This window comes from Patagioenas fasciata, chromosome 4, assembly GCF_037038585.1.
Source record: "Patagioenas fasciata isolate bPatFas1 chromosome 4, bPatFas1.hap1, whole genome shotgun sequence".
Taxonomy (NCBI): domain Eukaryota; kingdom Metazoa; phylum Chordata; class Aves; order Columbiformes; family Columbidae; genus Patagioenas; species Patagioenas fasciata.
In genome coordinates, this window is record NC_092523.1 from 36,631,751 (window position 1) to 36,651,461 (window position 19,711).

At 37.2% G+C, this 19,711-nt stretch overlaps 1 protein-coding gene across 19 annotated transcripts in view; it reads right to left on the minus strand.

Moving 5' to 3' along the window:
- The window catches only part of TENM3 (teneurin transmembrane protein 3), a 1,336,783-nt gene that overhangs the window by 1,011,666 nt on the left and 305,406 nt on the right, over positions 1-19,711 (minus strand). For 18 of the 19 annotated variants that reach the window (XM_071807653.1, XM_071807659.1, XM_071807651.1 and 15 more), the window contains one exon: positions 17,211-17,275. The exons of the other annotated variant lie outside the window; for it this stretch is intronic. The gene's annotated coding sequence lies outside the window, so the exon portion shown is untranslated. The remainder of the gene's footprint in view (positions 1-17,210; positions 17,276-19,711) is intronic. 19 annotated transcript variants of the gene reach the window in all.

A 19,711-nucleotide genomic window follows, 5' to 3' on the forward strand; every position in this document is an offset into this window, starting at 1 on the left:
TGCAGTAGCTCCCTGTCAATAGCACTGAGGAATTCCCTGAGCTCTTATTAGGGGGAGTCTCAGAGTCAGCAGGCAGCCAGGGAACTTCTCCCAGAGCCTTATGAACAGCGACAAGGAAGGAAAAGCAAAGGACCAAAGCAAATGAAAGCCAAGCAACCTTGACTGCATTTTGGGTCTTCTAAGGTGACTAGACTGACAAAAACATCCAGTGAATGGCTTCTCTAATCGTTCGTCAGGACAGATTTGGATCTACAAGACATAATCTACAAGAGCACATTCCAAACATGCACATTATTCACAATTGAAAAAGAAAGTGGAAGGTACAGCCTAGTCAGACAGAAGCAACTGCCTGCACTGGAATGGCTGGCACTCCCTCCTTTTCAAGACCACCTTTTATAAGATGGATGCATTATTTCTTCATTTCTCTAAAGCCCTGTTTCTTGCCAAAGTGCATTCAGCCATCCTTCTAATCAAGAGAACTGTAACACTTCCTAGGTCAAAGTTCACTTGACATAAAAATGTAGCACTGAATGTCATTTTAATCTCAGACGTGAATGTAGTCACTTTGCATACGCCTCGGCATTCCTGTATTATATTTTTGAAATACTGAAAAATAAGTGGTTCTGGGTACTTGTCTAGTCAGGCACTACCAGAATGCATTTTGATTATGCTAGAATCCAAAGAGAGTTCAAGTTTTTCTCTTGGGGAAAAGTATTAGCTAATGAAGACTTTTCCAGGACACCCTACTGGACTGAGAATAATTCACTTACTAACTTTATTCATTTATAGCAGACAGCCACCGGAATTGCTTTAGCAATTCATCTGCAGAGAAAATTCATAAACATAGTTTTATTCATTTGGCTCGAGGTTATCAGTAGCTTTCAGATATTTGGAGTTTTGCTCCTTGAGGCAAATGCTAAGGAGCAGTTTGGGGCACATCCTGAATAGTACATTGCAGTAAAATTAAATAAACATGCTTTAGACAGTGATATTTAGGGAGCTGCTCAAATAAAAACTTTTGACAGTTAGTAATTTCTGTCTAGTTTGCAACAGAATGCATAAATTAGACAAGATTTCCCTTTTGTTAAATTTCTGAAGTAAATAAATTATTTCACATAGTTTCTGAAACTGGAAAAAGAAAAGGAGATAATGTGGGAGAAAATCACAGAATCACAGAGTCACAGAATGTTAGGGATTGGAAGGGACCTCGAAAGATCACCTAGTCCAATCCCCCTGCTGGAGCAGGAACACCTACATGAGGTTACACAGGAAGGCATCCAGGCAGGTTTTTAATGTCTCCGGAGTAGGAGACTCCACAACCTCCCCGGGCAGCCTGTTCCACTAACCGCAGGACAAAAAGTGGTAAGGCAATTCAGAATTCTGCTCTCCTTTCTCCAGACCCAGGAAAGTATGGCCTGCTATCTCCTCCTTAGTGGTTTATTTCATCACCCCTGAGACCCTGGAAACCATTTCTGAGTTCATTGGTCTACCATTTAGTGACTGATCAGAAGTCAGGCTGGGCTCTTCACTGTGTTAAGTGAGCTTAGACTGTATATTTATGGATCAAAGAAGTCCCTCTCTTGTATTTCCAGTGGAAAGCTGTTTTTCTGTAATAGTCCTACTCAGCAATGGTAAAATAATTTCCTGTCTGTAGCCAATTCTTTATCCAGTTTTTCTGTCATATGTACAAATGACTGAAAGCACTTAATTTTTCAGGTACATTTTCACCAAAATTTGGAAATATGAGGCAGGGGCAGAGGGAATTGCTTTACACAAGTGTAGTGACATATTCTGTGTTGATGGAAATAATTATCTTCAGTGCTGAGATTATAAAGTCAGTAGAGAAAAACTGTTACAGGCCCCATATCCAAATTACAGTACAGTTTCATAAATCAGAATGATTTACAGATGTTGATATGCTTTTCAAAGAATTTGCATTTGCATTATAATAATTATTAAAAGAGTCTTGGAATGTTTTCCTGAAGTACAGAAATATTTTGCTTTGTATTGTCAATCCTTAGCATAACAAACAGAAATGATGATGATATCTTATTCTCTGGTTCCTTGTTTTAATGAAATCCATGTTGAGATTAAACTTGACAAAGAAGTTTCCCTGTAAATTACGTATTTCAGGGTAAGACCGACGTGGTAAAGGCAATTTAAGTCCAGTTTATGGAGGTATTTACACTGTTCTTTGTGCCTGGATTAAACTGATGCAGAAAAGACTCTATCAGCAAAGGGAAGACACACACATACACAAAATATCCAAAGAAAACCAAACAAAAAAACCCCACCAAACAAAGAAACAAAAAAATACAACAAACAAACAGAAACCCAAACAAAAACATGAAGAAAAAACTCAGAAAGAACTCAAAACACAAAGGAGTTAGGAGAACAAGAAGAGTTTTAGAGAAGGTGGTTTGGGAAATCCAGGTCATGCATGTAATATCGAATGCTCAGAGCTACCTCAAAAACTGGAGAATTTTTTACTAGCTGGCCCTTAAAGGAAGTAAGGTTAATAAAACCACATGAGAATAGTTTACAGACTAATTAGACCACTGTGTAGTGACCCACAGCAGAAAAACAGAAATAGAGTGATGGCTTCTGTCCCTGTATGAAGAAATAGGTCAGGGTGCTGTTCCCAGAAACAGGAAGGACGGTTGGACTCAGGAGAGCCAAACCAGAACACATAAAATAGCGTATCTTGAGAAAAAAAGTAAGTGAAGATGAAAAGGTGAAAACTTCTGAAATTTTCATTAACTCAAATAAAAGACAAAAGAATTAGGAAGCTTTGATGGCTTTAGAATTTCTGGATGGGAGTAGCTTATTCTTTGAGCATAAAGAAAGCTTGAGGTGAGGGCAGGGATGGCTCACGTCATAGCCAAGGGCCTCATCTACTTAGAGCTGATATAAGGTTCAGCCTGCTGCACCATTCTGGCATGTTGATTCCTAAAGAAGCTTCTGTTAGACACAATTAATATTTAATCCAGTGACCTGACTTCTGGTAATCAAAATACCCTTTTTCAAGGTTTCTCAAAAAACAATTTATATACAAAATCTCTTCAGTTATTCTACATCCTGTCTCACAGGCAATTTATTTTACTTCAGAGGCCTCCTCCAAGAGCCTTGTCTTTAGAAGCTCAGTAGCACAGAGATCCTAGCATAGGTCCTCCATGTGGTGAGAGGAGAAGCACACATAATGATTTCATTCTAAAAATAGGCTCAGCACAACTGAGTGGTAATAGATTGGCAAGTAATTACATTCTAAGTAAAAAATGTAAATCACATTCACTTATGTGCAGAAAGCTTGTATAGTAATTATGACTCATCTAAAAACCTATTTAAATCATTTGTTTTAAATCATAGATGAGGCTTAAGTGATGCACATTCCTTTGCATTCCTCAAGTGCAGCCCTCTGCAAAGTATCCAATTTTATTCTAAGAGTTCACTTCTAAAGGAGTGAGCAAAAAATAAGCTGTTGCACATTCTGTGAACAAGTAAATAAAATAAGTTCTACTGGGCATTTGCAGGAGGAAAGAACAAATAGATATTATATATCGATGTTTTGAAATAAAGAACCTAAATACATTAGTATTTGACAGAGTCCATACATATAGGAGACCTCAAGTTTATTGGAATCTTCTGAGATTCCAAGGTTTACAGCATAAAATGTACACTATTAGTTTTTAGATATGAGATTTTTCTTCTACATGTGACTTAAATTAGTAAAATAAGATTAAATTTTAGAAAATGAAGAAGTCTTAGAAAAAATTCAGAAAGTGTTGAACTGAGAAATAAATTCACAATTTAGTCTTACTTAGGTAAAATAAGAGAAACATATTTTTATTCCTACTGAAAGGTAAGAAAAAGTAAGATAAATGGAAAAAGGGAGAAATTACCCTCTTCCCCCCACCCCTTGCCTTTCTAACATCAATCTTATAATGACCAGTCTTTTTCTAGCCAACTGCAAAGGATTTTATGAAAGAATGATCAATTTTCATTCTGCAGTTTGCAATATTCTGTAGCAAAAACAACAAAAATATTAACCTGAAGACTAAATCCAGAAGAACCTCCAATAGACATTGTATAACCTGCATGTTCATGAATGTCTTTTACCCAGTAGCATGCATGAACTAAAGGAACTAAAGCCTATTTTGTCAAGCACTATACCAATACAGAGCAAAAATTATTTTTTCTGTCATGAGGTAAAGAAAAGGGTAAAAGAAAACTGTGAAGCGTGAGGAAATATTAATACACTATGAAATATAAATTACGTTAGTCAGTGGTTTCAAGACATCAGCAGCCTAATTATTGTCCTCTTACCAGTATTGTGAATATTTATAGGAAAGTTCTCCCATGTGAGACAGCATGGAAATGCTGTCTGGAAAATGTAAGAATAAGGTGACAGAAACTGGCATCATAACATAGTATTAATATTTCTTTTTTGTACTGTTATGGAAAGTTAACATACCACTTCGGTGTGGCACAGGTCCCTCAGTGCTCACTGGCACAGTTGGTGCAGCAGTCCATTATCCTGCTACAGGCTGTAAGCAGCATGCCTGCATTGCTGTATTTTAGCTTATAAATCCTCTTTCCTTCCTGTGAACATGAATGTTTTCACTTTTTATCTCAATTGTTGATGCCTAAGAGCTGTGTCTATCTGCTCACTGTACTCCCCATTGCTTCCAGCGCCAAGTTTCCAGTTCACTTGGAATTTACTTGTAGCAAATATCCACAAGGTCCATTTGCTGCAATTGTAAATCTGCCTCCCTGTCTCTCTGTAACTTGTAACCAAGCTGTAATGTGTACTTATTTGATCCTTTATCAGAATATTCTTGACATACTGACTCAGAGTGACTTTTAGTCAGTATTAGACTGAGAACCAGGGATGAAGGTGTCAGACACTAACAGCAATCCTCTATCTTCAGCTGAGAAATAAAGTCTATTTGCAACATGGAGTTACTGTTAAGTAAGAGGGGGGAAAAAATACTAGAAAGCATCTCCTCAGACAATCTCAATACCAAATTGTACCTAAGGGATAACTAGATTTTTATATTTCTACATCCTCTGTTGAAAAACTGGTTTAGACCTTCACTTCTATTATAACCAAAACACATATTCCAGACAAGACGTTCTAATGCACACTGATTATTTGTCCATTGGTACTAGGACTATTTTGTTTGCTGTTATTTTTTTCATAGCTTACAGTGGCGTGATGGCTTGACTATGCTTAACATACACATATTTCTGTTCTTTATTGTTTTTATCTGTCAAAATCCTATTTAACTGCAAAAATTAGTCTTTTCAGTCCCTAAATACGTGAGACTGCACTCTATACTACTGTGTTCTCACATGCATTAATCCAACTCTTTAGATCATCCCCTGTACAACATTTTAATCCTGCTCCTTATCAAGGAAGATTCTCAAAACTGGGCTATTACAAAACATTACTAGCTTGCTACTACCTGTTGTGTCATTCTCTGTGAAAATATTGATCAATTATCCAAATCTTTAGAAAGTCTGCTGGTTAACATCTCTTCAGTGCAAGATAAAATCCTGGAGTGCTGTTTTGCCCCTCCTTTTGCTCAAAACTTTATCTACATTACAGTTACTCTAACTTCTATCTTTGCTAATCTTCTGTCAGCAGAAACTTTCTTTGTATTCGGTAAGACGTCATTCCATAAAATGCTTTGTTGAAGACCAGATTTATATCATCCATCCTTTTTTTTCTCATCTGGAAATTGGTTCAAATAAATGCTGTGTATACAGATGTGTGCAGAATTTCATTTTATTGCAGGTTATTGATGGGTCTCTAGGTCTAAACCCAGGTGTAGCTGAAAGCATTATTCCTTTTTATTTTAAAATTGTATCTTACATGTCTCACATTTCAGTGGTTTTATGGAATACATAAAATGATACAACTGGTTAATATCATCAAATGCAGTAATGAAAAACATGCAGTACAATTTCATGCATCTATGTATGTATATATATATATATATACTTATGATTCATATTTTAAAATTCATGGATCTTTTAGGACATCCAAAGAAGCAACACTTATTTTAAGTGTTGCTACAATACATATAAATGCCTGCCTATAGCACTAATATGCAAAAAACTATGATGAGAGCAGGGAGGGTGGGATTTACTCATCTAGCATTAAAAAAGCTCTGTAAAACATTGTGCTGATCATAATGCAGAAATCTAATAGTAACGGAGGCTGTGTCCAGGTTCAAAACCTCTTATGAACTATATCCTCAGAATAAGCATTTATGAAAAAGCTTTGATTGGATTGCAAGTTTGAAGCTATTACCTAATACTAAGGTACATTTTCATTTTTGCCAGGGCATCTTGAAGATGCCACATTAAACAAGACAATGATATTTTAAAATAATACAGCTGAACTTTTTGACATTTTCAAGTAAAGTGTTTAAGCTTCAGATCTCCTAATGTTACTTCTGTTTAAATAATTAATGCAATATGTCAGCAGACATATGTTTGGATTCAGACAATAAATTAAAATAAAATATGTAATAGTTCAAGAAAACACAATAGCAATAAGTAACTGTATCTTCTGCTGCTTCTGTAGTAACTACAGAATTTTTTTTTTTTCTTTTCACACTCTTTAATCTTCTCTCTTTTCAAAATTTAAGCTTAGCTTTAGGGCACAGCAGAAATAAAAATAGTATTACGGTCACCATTCATCAAAGTATTGAAACATGGTTTTATGTGAGTAGTTTCATTCAAGTCCATGGATTTATGCCAATGTTTCAAAACAAAAATATATATGTGTTTATTTCTGTATAAGTCAGCATCTTCTGCCAATTAAGTTGTGAAAACTTTTTTAAACATTGCTGCTATAAAAAATGAAGAACAATGGTTCAGGTTTTGGTGTTTTGTTTTCAGGTAGGAATCCCAACTTTGTTGTGGAATAAGCACTAAATCACTAGCATTCATGACTCTGTGAATGCAATCATTTTCTTGATATCTCTGCACCAGTTTCAGAACCAACCGACCAGAATTTAAAAAATAGTTTATCCACAGGCCCTGAATAAAGGCTTATGAATTCGTACTTCCAAAGGGAAACTTTAATTTTTGTTTTTTACTTTCTGTATTTTTTCTTTTTTTTCTCTTTATTTTTTAGACAATTTGAAGTAGCCACAGTATGTAAGATGTTACAGATTGAAAAACTAAATTTTCTTGGATTTGATGTTTGTTTGCACATAGCACATTTAATGTGAAACAAGACATGAACAGGAGAAATCTAATGTAGTGTGAAAGGTTATTCATTTCTGTCCTTCAGTGGCATGGATAGAAGCCATCAATTCTAACCCATTCGGCTAAAGAAATACATTTTCTAATAGTTGGTCAGAAATTTAGATGAAAGGAGATTATGACTTCCATTCCAGTTCCTAAAGGGCAGGAGCAAGCATAAGTAAATCTCTTCCTTATGAGAACAGACAGGGCAGAAAAAAAGATGAAAACTAAACCACTGTTGTTCTATTAAATGATCCTTGTCAAATCAGGACACAATACTAAGAGTATGGAAACTTGTACTACCAATTCTTTTACTATATTTATAGACACTGATTTGACTCGATGGAGTCAGTGAGAGTCTATCAACAGATCTAATGACAGCGATGTCAGACTTTGAAGATAGATAATATCATAAGGTATACTTTAATACCTCCTTTCTATCCTGACAGATTCACTAACATCAATTTTTTTAAGAACGACAGGCCAGATCTCAGACCACATCTTATGAGTTTCAAACACAATATAGGAGCATTGCTAAAGAACAGCCCAAGAATACATTCACATAAGCTATGAGAACTTAATAATGTTAGTATGATACTTTATCAAGCTTCTCTCATACCTGAAATATACTTCAGCAATCATCCTAGAGATAATTATAAGAGAAGAGATTTAAATAATCTTTTCCCTCCCGCACTTTCTAATCTGTTTGGACTGAGAGCTTCTTTAGTAAACACTGATTATTATTCTCTAATTGTATAAAGTCTAGCACTGGGAGCATGATCATAATGTGAACCTTTTAGATTTTATCGAATATAAACAGCTATATTATAAACACTTTTTTATAGCTTTACATCATAATGCAGTGTAACTAATCAACTCTCCTCACCCATCTCTGCCCTATCTAAACCTGAGATTACTTTCAACACAACTCCAGTATGGTATTTGGCATGACTTTGTTACTCTTAACTTAGTCATATATATCTAATCAGATTATAAAATCTTTACTAAAATCAGATATACAAGTAGGCTTACTTTCAGACTTTATACTTTTAAGTTGTGTATATCCTGCTAGCAGAGTTTCTCCGTAACTGGTAAAAAATAAATATGAGTATCAAGGGGACAAAAAAAAAAAAAAAAAAGTCCCAAATGTAATTCCTAAGCATAATTAAAGAGAAGAAAACAACCCTAAAATAGTATTGAGTACTGAAAAGCACCTACAGACTTTACCCAAAGACTTAATGGAGCTTGTCAATGATTGGGCATAGCATACTTGTCAATAGCTTGGCTATTAGCATACTGTCTCAAAGACCTTTAATTTAGAAGATGCCTCCCTGGTTGTGATTTCCATAAACATTTTAGGGAGACAAGTATTTAATGACAATCATTCTTTCTTAAGGAATTTCATTTAAATGAGGTCGTATATCAGAAACTGTTCAGCATTCTGTACACTTTGATAGAACTGATATTTATAATTATAGCCCTGTAATAAAATATCTATCCCCCACTGACATGAAATAATCAAATTTTACAAGCTGCTTCAGGTCTGCTGCAGATACCACAGAAAAGGTCAAGAGTTTAGGGCTTTAATGTGTGTGTGAAAAAGAGTTTAATTTATTTTGAAATAATTATATTTGTTTTAGAAGTGTACTAATATCACTGCTACAATGTTGTTCTAAGAGATAATCAAACTATGCTATCATAACGCAATAATTAGCTTGTAGTCTTATAGTTTAGCCACTTGGAAATCGGATTATTTTCATGTAAACGGAAGTGCAATTATGTTACTATTCTTGTATAAAACAGACACCATCAACCCCATCCCCAACAATTTGGAAGTTATAACTGAAGGTTGGTGATAAACACAAGATAATAAGAGAGTCCTTGATTTGCATTTCTACCCTCCAATTTTTGGCATTTTCAAAGGCTGAAACATGTTTTGATATTACGTAAGGATTCAAGGGCTTCCAAGTTACAATAGGATTTTCTTGGGCTTTCAGAATTGTTTTAGCAGTATGCATTCCTTTAACCTCTAAAAATACATGATAACTCCTCAACACTGGGCTAGTAGATAGTGGTAGTTTCACTGACAAAGACAAATTCATCAGACCCTCAGTGCCAGAAGTACTTTTGATGGGCCATTTGCAGGCTGTAGGGATAGTGAATAAGAGAACCTTCCAAAAGCTTTCATCTCTCAGGGCTTCTGGCACGGGAACTTGACCATGAATGCATCATCATAGGTATGTCATGGGGCTATAAGATAGCCTTTATAATAAATTTCATATATAACATAATATTTACAGTATTTTTAAAACCTAAAAGTAATGCACTAAGATACAAAAAAGGTGACACAGGAGAGGAACCAATTTCCCAAAATGTGATATAGAATATTGACAACATTTCTCTGTGGTATTTTATGCAATGTAATTAATTTATAGTACTATAAATCAAGTAGAAAAACATCGACTGACATGGATACAATTAATCCCTTACTGGTGATAAGCTGCCTAGCCATACATTGAACAGCAGTATTCTCAGTATTTAAAAATGCAAAAAATATTGCCATAAAGTGTTTAAAATATGAAAAATTGCCAATAAAAGAAAGTATACTTTGAATTAACAGCACAAAATACATTATCTTAAAAGTTCTTGCCTAGTAATTAGTGTTCTGAGTGAGTTTCCACAAAACATGAGCAAAATCTCACTGAGCAAAATAACAGCTTTCAAAGTATCTATACTCATCTCACTTTCCTGCAACTTCAAGTACTCCTTGTCTCTAGAAACACTGATTCCTACAGATTGCTTGCTCCAGACAAGTTCAGCCAATTTTATGCAGCAAAGGAATACCTGTTGAACATGTAATCTCTAATAAGTTTGATTTTAATCTGAAATATTGTACTGAAGAAATGAAAACATCAAACAGAGCTTGAGGGACAATCTTGAAAAAAAGAAGAAACAAAATTCACAGTATCACAGTATGTTTGGGATTGGAAGGGACCTCAAAAGATCATCTAGTCCAATCCCCCTGCTGGAGCACAACGCCTAGGTGAGGTCGCACAGGAACATGTCCAGGTGGGTTTTGAACGTCTCCAGAATAGGAGACTCCACAACCTCCCTGGGCAGCCTGTTTCAGTGCTCTGTCACCCTCACTGAGAAGAAGTTCTTTCTCAAATTTAAGTGGAATCTCTTGTGTTCCAGCTTGATTCCATTATCCCTTGTCCTATCATTGTTTGCCACCAAGAAGAGCCTGGCTCCATCCTCGTGGCACTCACCCTTTAAAAATTTATAAACATTAATAAGGTCACTCCTCAGTCTCCTCTTCTCCAAAGTAAAGAGACTCAGGTCCGTCAGCCTTTCTTCATAAGGGAGATGCTCCACTCCCTTAATCATCTTTGTTGCCCCATGCTGGACCCTCTCCAGCAGTTCTCTGTCCTTCTTGAACTGAGGGGCCCAGAACTGGACACAATATTCCAGATGGGGTCTCACCAGGGCAGAGTAGAGGGGAAGGAGGACCTCTCTCGATCTACTAACCATCTCCCTTCTAATACACCCCAGAATGCCATTGCCCTTCCTGGCCACAAGAGCACAGTGCTGGCTCATGGTCATCCTGCTGTCCACCAGGACCCCCAGGTCCCTTTCCCCTACACTGCTCTCTAATACGTAATTTCCCAACCTATACTGGAAGCTGGGGTTGTTCCTGCCTAGATCCAGGATTTCCCTTGTTAAATTTCATCAGGTTATTCCCCGCCCAACTCTCCAGCCTGTCCAGGTCCCGCTGGATGGCAGCACAGCCTTCTGGCGTGTCAGCCACTCCTCCCAGCTTGGCGTCATCAGGAAACTTGCTGATAGTACACTCAATTCCCTCATCCAAATCGTTAATAAATATATTGAATAATATTGGCCCCAGTACTGACCCCTGAGGCACTCCACTAGATACTGGCCTCCAACTGGACTCCGCACCATTGACTACCACTCTCTGGCTTCTCTCCTTAAGCCAGTTTGCAACCCACCTCACTACTCTATTGTCTAGACCACACCTCCTCAATTTAGCTGTGAGGATGCTGTGGGAGATTGTGTCAAAGGCTTTACTGAAGTCAAGGTAGACCACATCCACCGCTCTGCCATCATCCATTCACCTTGTTACATTCTCATGAAAGGCTATGAGGTTGGTCAAGCATGACTTACCCTTGGTAAAGCCATGCCGACTGCCCCTAATAACCCTCTTATCCTTGATATGCCTTGAGATGACTCAAGGATAAGCTGTTCCATTACTTTCCCAGGGACAGAGGTGAGGCTGACCGGTGTATAATTACCCGGGTCCTCCTTCTTGCCCTTTTTGAAGACTGGAGTGACATTTGCTTTCCTCCAATCCTCAGGCATCTCTCCTGTTTCCCAAGACTTGGCAAAGATGATGGAGAGTGGTCTAGCAATGACTTCAGCCAGTTCCCTCAGCACCCGTGGATGCATCCCATCTGGACCCATGGATTTATGGATGTCCAGACTATTTAATTGCTCCCTAACCCAGTCCTCGTCGACTAAAGCAAACTCCTCCATTGACCTGGCTTCATCTGGGGTCTCAGGGGTACAGGGTTCCCCAGGACAGCCTCCAGCGGAGTAGACAGAGACAAAGAAGGCATTCAGTACTTTTGCCTTCTCTGTATCTTCTGCCACCAGGGCACCCATCCCATTCATCAGTGGGCCTACATTGCCTCTGGTATTAGTTTTATCTGTTATGTATTTTAAAAAGTTATTTTTGCTGTCCTTGACCCCTCTCGCCAGCTGTAATTCTAAGGAGGCCTTGGCTGTCCTAGCTGCCTTCCTATATCCTCTAACAGCAGCCTTACATTCCTCCCAAGTGGCCAGCCCCTGCTTCCATGACCTGTAAACTCTCCTCTTCTGCTTGAGCATAGCCAACAGATCCCTATTCAACCACGCAGGCCTCCTGGCTCCCTTCCTTGACTTCCTACGTGTGGGGATGCTCTGATCCCGAGCGTGGAAGAAGCAATCTCTGAATGCAATCCAGCTCTCTTGGGCCCCTTTTCCTTCAAGCAGTCTTGCCCATGGGATTTCCCCTAGCAATTGCTTGAAAAGGCCAAAGTTAGCCCTGCTAAAGTCCAGGGTTGCAATTCTACTTGCTATTCTGTTCCTGCCACACAAGATGCTGAACTCCACCATCTTGTGGTCACTGCAACCCAGGCAGCCCTCAACCTTTATTGCTTCGACCAGACCCTCTTTGTTAGTGAGGATGAGATCCAGCAGTGCACCTCTCCTAGTCGGCTCCTCCACCATCTGCATGAGGAAGTTATCATCAATGCACTGGAGGAACCTCCTGGACTGTGGCTGGCTGGCTGAATGGTCCTTCCAGCAAACATCAGGGAAGTTAAAATCACCCACAACAATCAGGGTCTGTGACTGTGAGGACACTCTCAGCTGCCCACAGAAGGCCTCATCAACTTCCTCAGCCTGATCTGGTGGCCTGTAATAGACACCTACAATAGTATCACTCCTACCAGCCTGCCCCTTAATTCTGACCCATACACTCTCAGCTTGCTCCTCATCTGCTCCTGGGCAGAATTTAGTACATTGCAGTTGCTCTCCCACATATAAAGCAACTCCACCACCATGCCTGGCTGGCCTGTCTTTCCTGGAAAGGGCGTAGCCATCCATGACCACATTCCAGTCATGTGAACTGTCCCACCATGTTTCTGTAATTGCCACCAGATCATAATCTCCCGATCGAACATAGGATTCTAACTCCTCCTGCTTATTCCCAATGCTGTGCGCATTGGTGTACAGGCATTTCAGGGAGCAAGCAGAGCACACCAATTTCTCCCTAGGGGCATAGGAGGCCACCCGGTCCTCATCAGTTTTAGAATGCTGCCCCACTGGGACAAGCCCAGGTACTACCCCATCCCCATTCAAGCCTAGTTTAAAGCTCTCCAAATGAGCTCAACTAATTCCTGCCCCAGCATTCTTTTGCCCCTGTGAGATAAGCCTTTCCCCCGTAACACTGTCCGGACTGGAGTCTTATAAAACCAGCCATTATCAAAAAATCCAAAGCCCTGCCTGTAGCACCAGTCTTGGAGCCAACCATTTAGAGATTGAATTTTTCTGTTCCATCCCACATTGTCACTTGAAGAGGGAAGGAGTGAAGAGAAGATCACTTGAGCCCCTGAGTCTTTCACCATCCTTCTCAAGACCTTGAAACCGTTCTTCATCCCCCTCAGACTACAGGAAGCAGCTTCCTCCCCATCTGTCTGGAAGACCAGCAGTGGGCAGCAGGCTGTCGGGTGCACCAGTTTGGGGAGCTCTCTAGCGATATCCTTGATCTGGGCTCCAGGTAGACTACAAACTTCCCTAAGATGAGGGTCAACTCTGCATATTGGGCCCTCTGTTCCTTTCAGAAGGGAATTGCCTATTACAATGACCCTTCTTATTCGTCTGTTAAAGCTGTAAAAATGTACTGTCATGGACTGTGGTGATCGTGTAGACCTCTGGATGGCACAACCTAATGCAATCCCTTACATTTATCAGCATTCTGAGAAATGTGATTAATTCTCCTGTAAATGAATTAAATATAATTATTATTTATGAAAAAGGTGGACCAACTGTGTATACAACTGTGAGATCAGCTGGTATAAATGTCATCCTTGTTACATTTGACTTATCTATGACCTTATTTCATGCATAAGGTCTCTCTAGAGTTAGGTAGCTCTCAGCCTCAGGCTGGATCACAAGTAGGTTTTATGAGAACTCAGCATTAGCCTCAAGAATTGCAAGCACCTTCAATTTATATGAATTAAAAACTGTAGTCCAAAATGTGGATACAAGATCAATTTAGGCATCTCCAAAGCTAGATTGCTTTTGGGCTTAAATGTTCAAATCTCACCTAGTCTGTAAATTGGTTACAGCAGCTCTTCCCCAGAATGGTCTGTGGAAATGTGCGTTGATGATCTGCTCTTCATCCATAAAACATTTCATCTTCAAAACTATATCAGAATCAAGTCCTCAGGTTACAGTAAATCCGAAACGTATCTACAAACATATCTCCATACATATGACAGTATGTAAACGATAGACTTTCTATATAAGGACACCCATTTCTTTTTCAACAATATCAGTTTATCTCTCTTTACATTCATGGATCAGCTCAGAATTTAAAAGGTAAATGCTGAAGATTCCCCATGGCCACGGTTCTCCTTCTCTCTGTGGAAATCTGTTTCTAAAATAACTCACATTCAATTACACAGGTCACTTGTGATGGTGACTTTTCTTGGTGAGCCTGAAGAAAAGCCTGCAGTATCTGAACCATGAAAAATTATGCACAGTATTTGATTTTAAAGATGTGCCAGATTAACAGAAGGTAATTGGGTAGATTGTGAATGGTAGCAGCTGCTTATTTGCAAATGCTACAGACACCACTGCTTTTTGCTTAGAATTTCTATTAGGTAGTTTCCTAACAACTACTATAGCTTATTTTTAGCTGTCATGCGACTCCAAGCCAATATTCCTTATTGAAATTTGTTCTTGCTTTTTCTTGTGCCAGTTTAATTCATCACTTCCACTATTACATCTACAACTGTAACCCTTCTACTATTATTTTATGTAAGCATAGGAGAAACATTAAACAATGAGAGATGGTTTAAGATGACTCTTCTCTTTGAAATATTTTTCCATTTTGTTAAAATCTGCACTATTCTACTACCATTAGATGTATCTAGGTTGAATTTAAACAAAAGCATAAAATATGAATAATAAAAATATAAATAGTTAAAAACCTTGTATTGTGTGATGTTTTGGGGAACTCCACAAGAAATCCCTCTTACTCCCCAACACATATCTTGATATTATTTGCAGAACTACTTCAAAGTTACTACCCTAATATTAGTTCGGGATTAGAAATTAGCACATAAGCAGCGTGATAATGAGAGACACTACAATTTATGTGTGTACGTGTCTCTGTACAGAAGATGAAAACTGTGTCATTTTTAGAACTTTCTCAGTAATTTATTTAGATGGTTTGCACACAGTGAACTTTCTGGCCTCAAATGAGATGTCTAAGAAAAACAGGATTCTATTTGACTACATCTTGAAGACGCTACATCCTTGACTACATCTAAGAACATGCACCATGCCATGTTGAATATCAACATCTTTTTGGACAACAGAACAGAAGCATCACTTTCAGACAATTTTCCCACTTTCCTCTCTTTTCATTGAAAGCTATTTTAAAAGTATCATCTCATCAGATTCCCAAAACTCTAAATTATGAATCTTCCTTAATTATCTCAAAGATTTTTATTTAATATATGTACAAGCCAGAGGAAATAAGATGTCCTGTAATATTATATCAAATATGCAATTTGCAGTAGCATTTCTTTATTAAAAACGCCAATTATACTTTCACATAAAATTGAATTGAGGTCATTAACCTCCTGAGAAGTTATTTCTAAATTCTTTCTTCTAATAAGATTTGTTATTTTAACATTTTCCACATCAATGCTTCTTTCAGATCTATATACTTCTTATCTATTTATAAAGATAATAGAAATTAGCCATAATTTGATTGTATCATTGTGCTATTAATAATAAAGCTATCTATTTAACTGGTTATCTGAGGTGAGATTATAATTGTGAATGTGATCTTCTTACAACCATGATTTATTACAACAGAATTATATTTGTTAAAATATTAGTAAAGAAAAATGACATGAAAATTATGAAAGAATTTTTAAGGTTGTTTTATTTCGTAGTCTTGATTACAATGCTCAGGAAATGTATAACCTTGAAAAATAAAATTCATTTTTACATTGGGCTTACAGCATCATTGCCATTTACTTCACAAAGTTAAATATGGCTTGCCACTTCATTATGTAGGCAAACAAGGGAGGTCATATTATTTGCTAAGAGATCTCAACTACTTGTTCCTGTTTTACTCAGGAATAATGTATTGGCCAGGACAACTAAGATTATTACCTTGGATGTTTCCTAAGCCTCTTGGGATGTTTCATGTAAATGCATGTTGGTGGAGGGTACCTTGGCTGAAGGGCATAAACATTTCCTTAATCATGATAAAGTTGCCTTAAGTATGTTTGCCATTGACATGCAAGTAGTCAGATATTTGAGACACAATTAATTTTGTTTTCAGTCCTTCAGATATTTAATACATTTGGGAAGGTCATTTATGCTGTAGTTTAGTATAAACCCAGCTCTGGACTGAAAAAAATAATAATTCTACTGTCAATCAAACTAATCTAAATATATTCATTCGTAATATTATGCATTTAAACCTCGGGGAAATTAAAAAGAGGGATTTTTTTTCCCTATATTTTGCAAATAATAGGCATACAAAAATAGGTAAAAAGGAAAAATTTGCTTTTAGCAGATGTCATCCTGTCTCGTACGGTTCCTGTATTGTGAGCAAGTCACACTTAGTGTACACACAACTAGCAGAAGGCACCGCTTTAGTGTGAAAAGAAATTGGAGAGAATGGTTTGAGCAGTGATACATGTTTCACAGTTGAGTTCTTTCAACACAGAATCAAGTGCTGCTTCTGTTAGACCCTCCATGAGGCAGTGGGTCTCCTCCCGTACCTGTGCTTTGCCTCACACAGAACTAGGACAGTACAGATATGACCCGATATTTCCTATTTGTCACTTTCCAGATTTCTGTTAAAAAAGAGAACTCTCTCTTCTTCTAGAACAGAGCAAACACTGAGAATGAACTATTCTGTCCTAACAGGGTCCCACAAAGCAGGATGGACAGAAGGGTACTTTTCTAGAGCTTGCAATTTACCTGGCTTTGGCTGGATTAGTTTATTCCCTGGTTGGTTATCACCCCCCAAAAAACAATGTAAAAAAGTAAACATACTGATTCATGATAAACAAAATAATTACATCAGAACCTGTTATAATTGCATAATTATCCCTCTTGAAAACTCTAAGGTCACTTACTAGGTTTAAGATTCATCCTTCTATGGTCCAGTAGTACCACTTTGCCTCTTTTGAGGATGTGAGTTCTAAAAAAAATAAAAAAAAAAAAAAAAGGAAAATAAAAGGAAAGATGATGATCATGTTTATTTAAAACATGGTTCATTGCCTTTAGGTTATGCAGTATTAATCAAAATAGGTAAGATGCGAAACTTGGCTTTGAAGGCATCATATATGCCAGAAGTGAGAAGAAGATGCACTAAGTATTATTTACTGTATTGTGTGACTTGCTTTTTCATACCCTTCTGAATTTCTGTCAGTTGAGCTCCTGTTTCCTCTTGCTTTCCTTCCTCAGCCTCTACCCCCACCATAATGTAGCATTAGGAGGTTGTGAAAGACTAATAAAGAACTTCACTCCCACCCATCCTTATCTGGGGAATGGACACCAGCCCAGGAGGAACACGTGTTATTCCATAAAACCAGGGAAGAAGCCTAAAGACCTCGCTAAGAAAGGAAGGATCTAGTAAATAATCCTTTAGGAACTGTTTTGGACACTGTACTCTGCTCATGGTAGCAACAGAGTAATTAACATTGTAAAATTATTGCAGGACAAATTTACAGATTCCTCTTCAACATATCCATTTTGCATATTGCTTTCAGAAATCTTATCTTAGATGCTGAGCTCAGGCTCACCATGGGATTTTTTGTTTGTTTGTTTAAAAATATTTTTGAAAGTATGCATATGTGTATCTTAACCTTTTAAAAAGGGAACTTATTAATGCATAACTTAGCATTTTCTATTCAGAATATCATACATTTAAATATTGGATTTTTTAATTCAATGTTCTCACATTTTTTTCTGTACACTGACTTGTATGTGTTTATTTTGCAGTTATTCCTGTTGTCATATTAGCAGTAAAATTTCTCATTAAATTCCAAGTACAGAATCTTTTTAAGAAAGAAGGGGAAACATGCCACCAGTTCAATTAGCAAATGAAGACACTTAGGTATTAGCAGGTACACCAGCCTCAGGAACAATGGTATATTTGGGGAAAGAAGGCAGAAACAAAAGTGCAGATATAAAGCGTGGTGGCACTTGGCTGTCGACTTATTTCCTCTAACTCAAAGTCAGTATCTTGAAGTAATTTCTTTGGTAGACTCAAACTGATCACAGGGATTCCACCATGATTTTCATTGGAAAACTGAAATATGACTTCAGAATTATATAATGGAGAAAGGTTGGAAGAAAAAAAAAAAAGACTTCCTGGGAAGCTGTTGCATACTAAACACTTAAAAAAAAAAGTATCAAAGAAATGTTACACACTTTTTCACTGAAACTAGCATAACTGCAAATGCCTACGTTTGAGTGTTTGCATGGAAAAGATTCAAGAATTGTATCTTTATATCACTTTTTACCCCTGTATTTATAATTTTGGTGCAAGATTTTATCTTTCCCTTTCTAATAGTTTTCTATTATCTTCATTTCTTATGTTTGTCTATAGTTGTTCACCAAGAATAAAACATACTTGGTATTTGCTTCATGGTTTATTCTTTTTTAGAAAGTAAGCTTTCATCTTGAGTGAAAGAATACCCGTAAACTGTAAACTGAGAACTCTTTTCAGACACATTCTGTTGCTTCTTTACATAATTATGCTGGTAGCAGTCCTGCAAAGAGAGCCTGCATGGCATTATTTCAAAACTGGGGTTATAAATTATCTAGCAAGATTAAATTTTGAATGGCTAAAATCTTCAGTAATAGAAGTAATCATTGTCCATATGTTAAATTTTCCAGAGAAACCATTATATCTTATTTGTCATTTATTTAGCTAACTATATCTCACATAAATCTAGAATATTTCCATGAGAATTACTGCACTTTAAAAAATTCTCTTACTTTTTCTCCATTCAGTGGCCGAATTAATCCTAACAGATAATTGTGTGTCCTTCTTTATACTTTTTATGGAGGGACAGAAATTACACAACTGAAGAATGGGAGAGATTGATAGTTTGCACCCTAATACTTTTGTTGACTAGGAAACACAGGGCAGAAACATATGCAGTTACAGTGAAAAGGCCTTTGCCAAACACCATTTAAGTGATCATAGTTTTTTGTTGATACCAAGATTTTCTAGGAGGATAGGTTGCCATTCTCATCAAAATAAATAAATAAATGAACAAACAAACAAATAAATAAATAAATAAATTTATTGCTCTGCGGAAAGGGCTGTATTCATCCATAGCAGCCCAACAAGAAGGATCACATAGATATGAACAGGAAACAGCTGTTCAGATGTGAGTGAATTTACAAAACCACAATTTTTGCCACTATTTAACTAGATGTAGCTTTGGTAACAATAATAACTCTGTATTTTTTGAAATGGTGAACCAGTCCATTTAATAAGCTATTGACTTTCAGTTGTATCACACAGTGAAGAAAAAAATACCCCATCATTTCTGAAGTGCCTGAACTTGATCAAGCATATCCTAACTGATAATGACAGAAACTTGCATGATCTGTTAGGTAC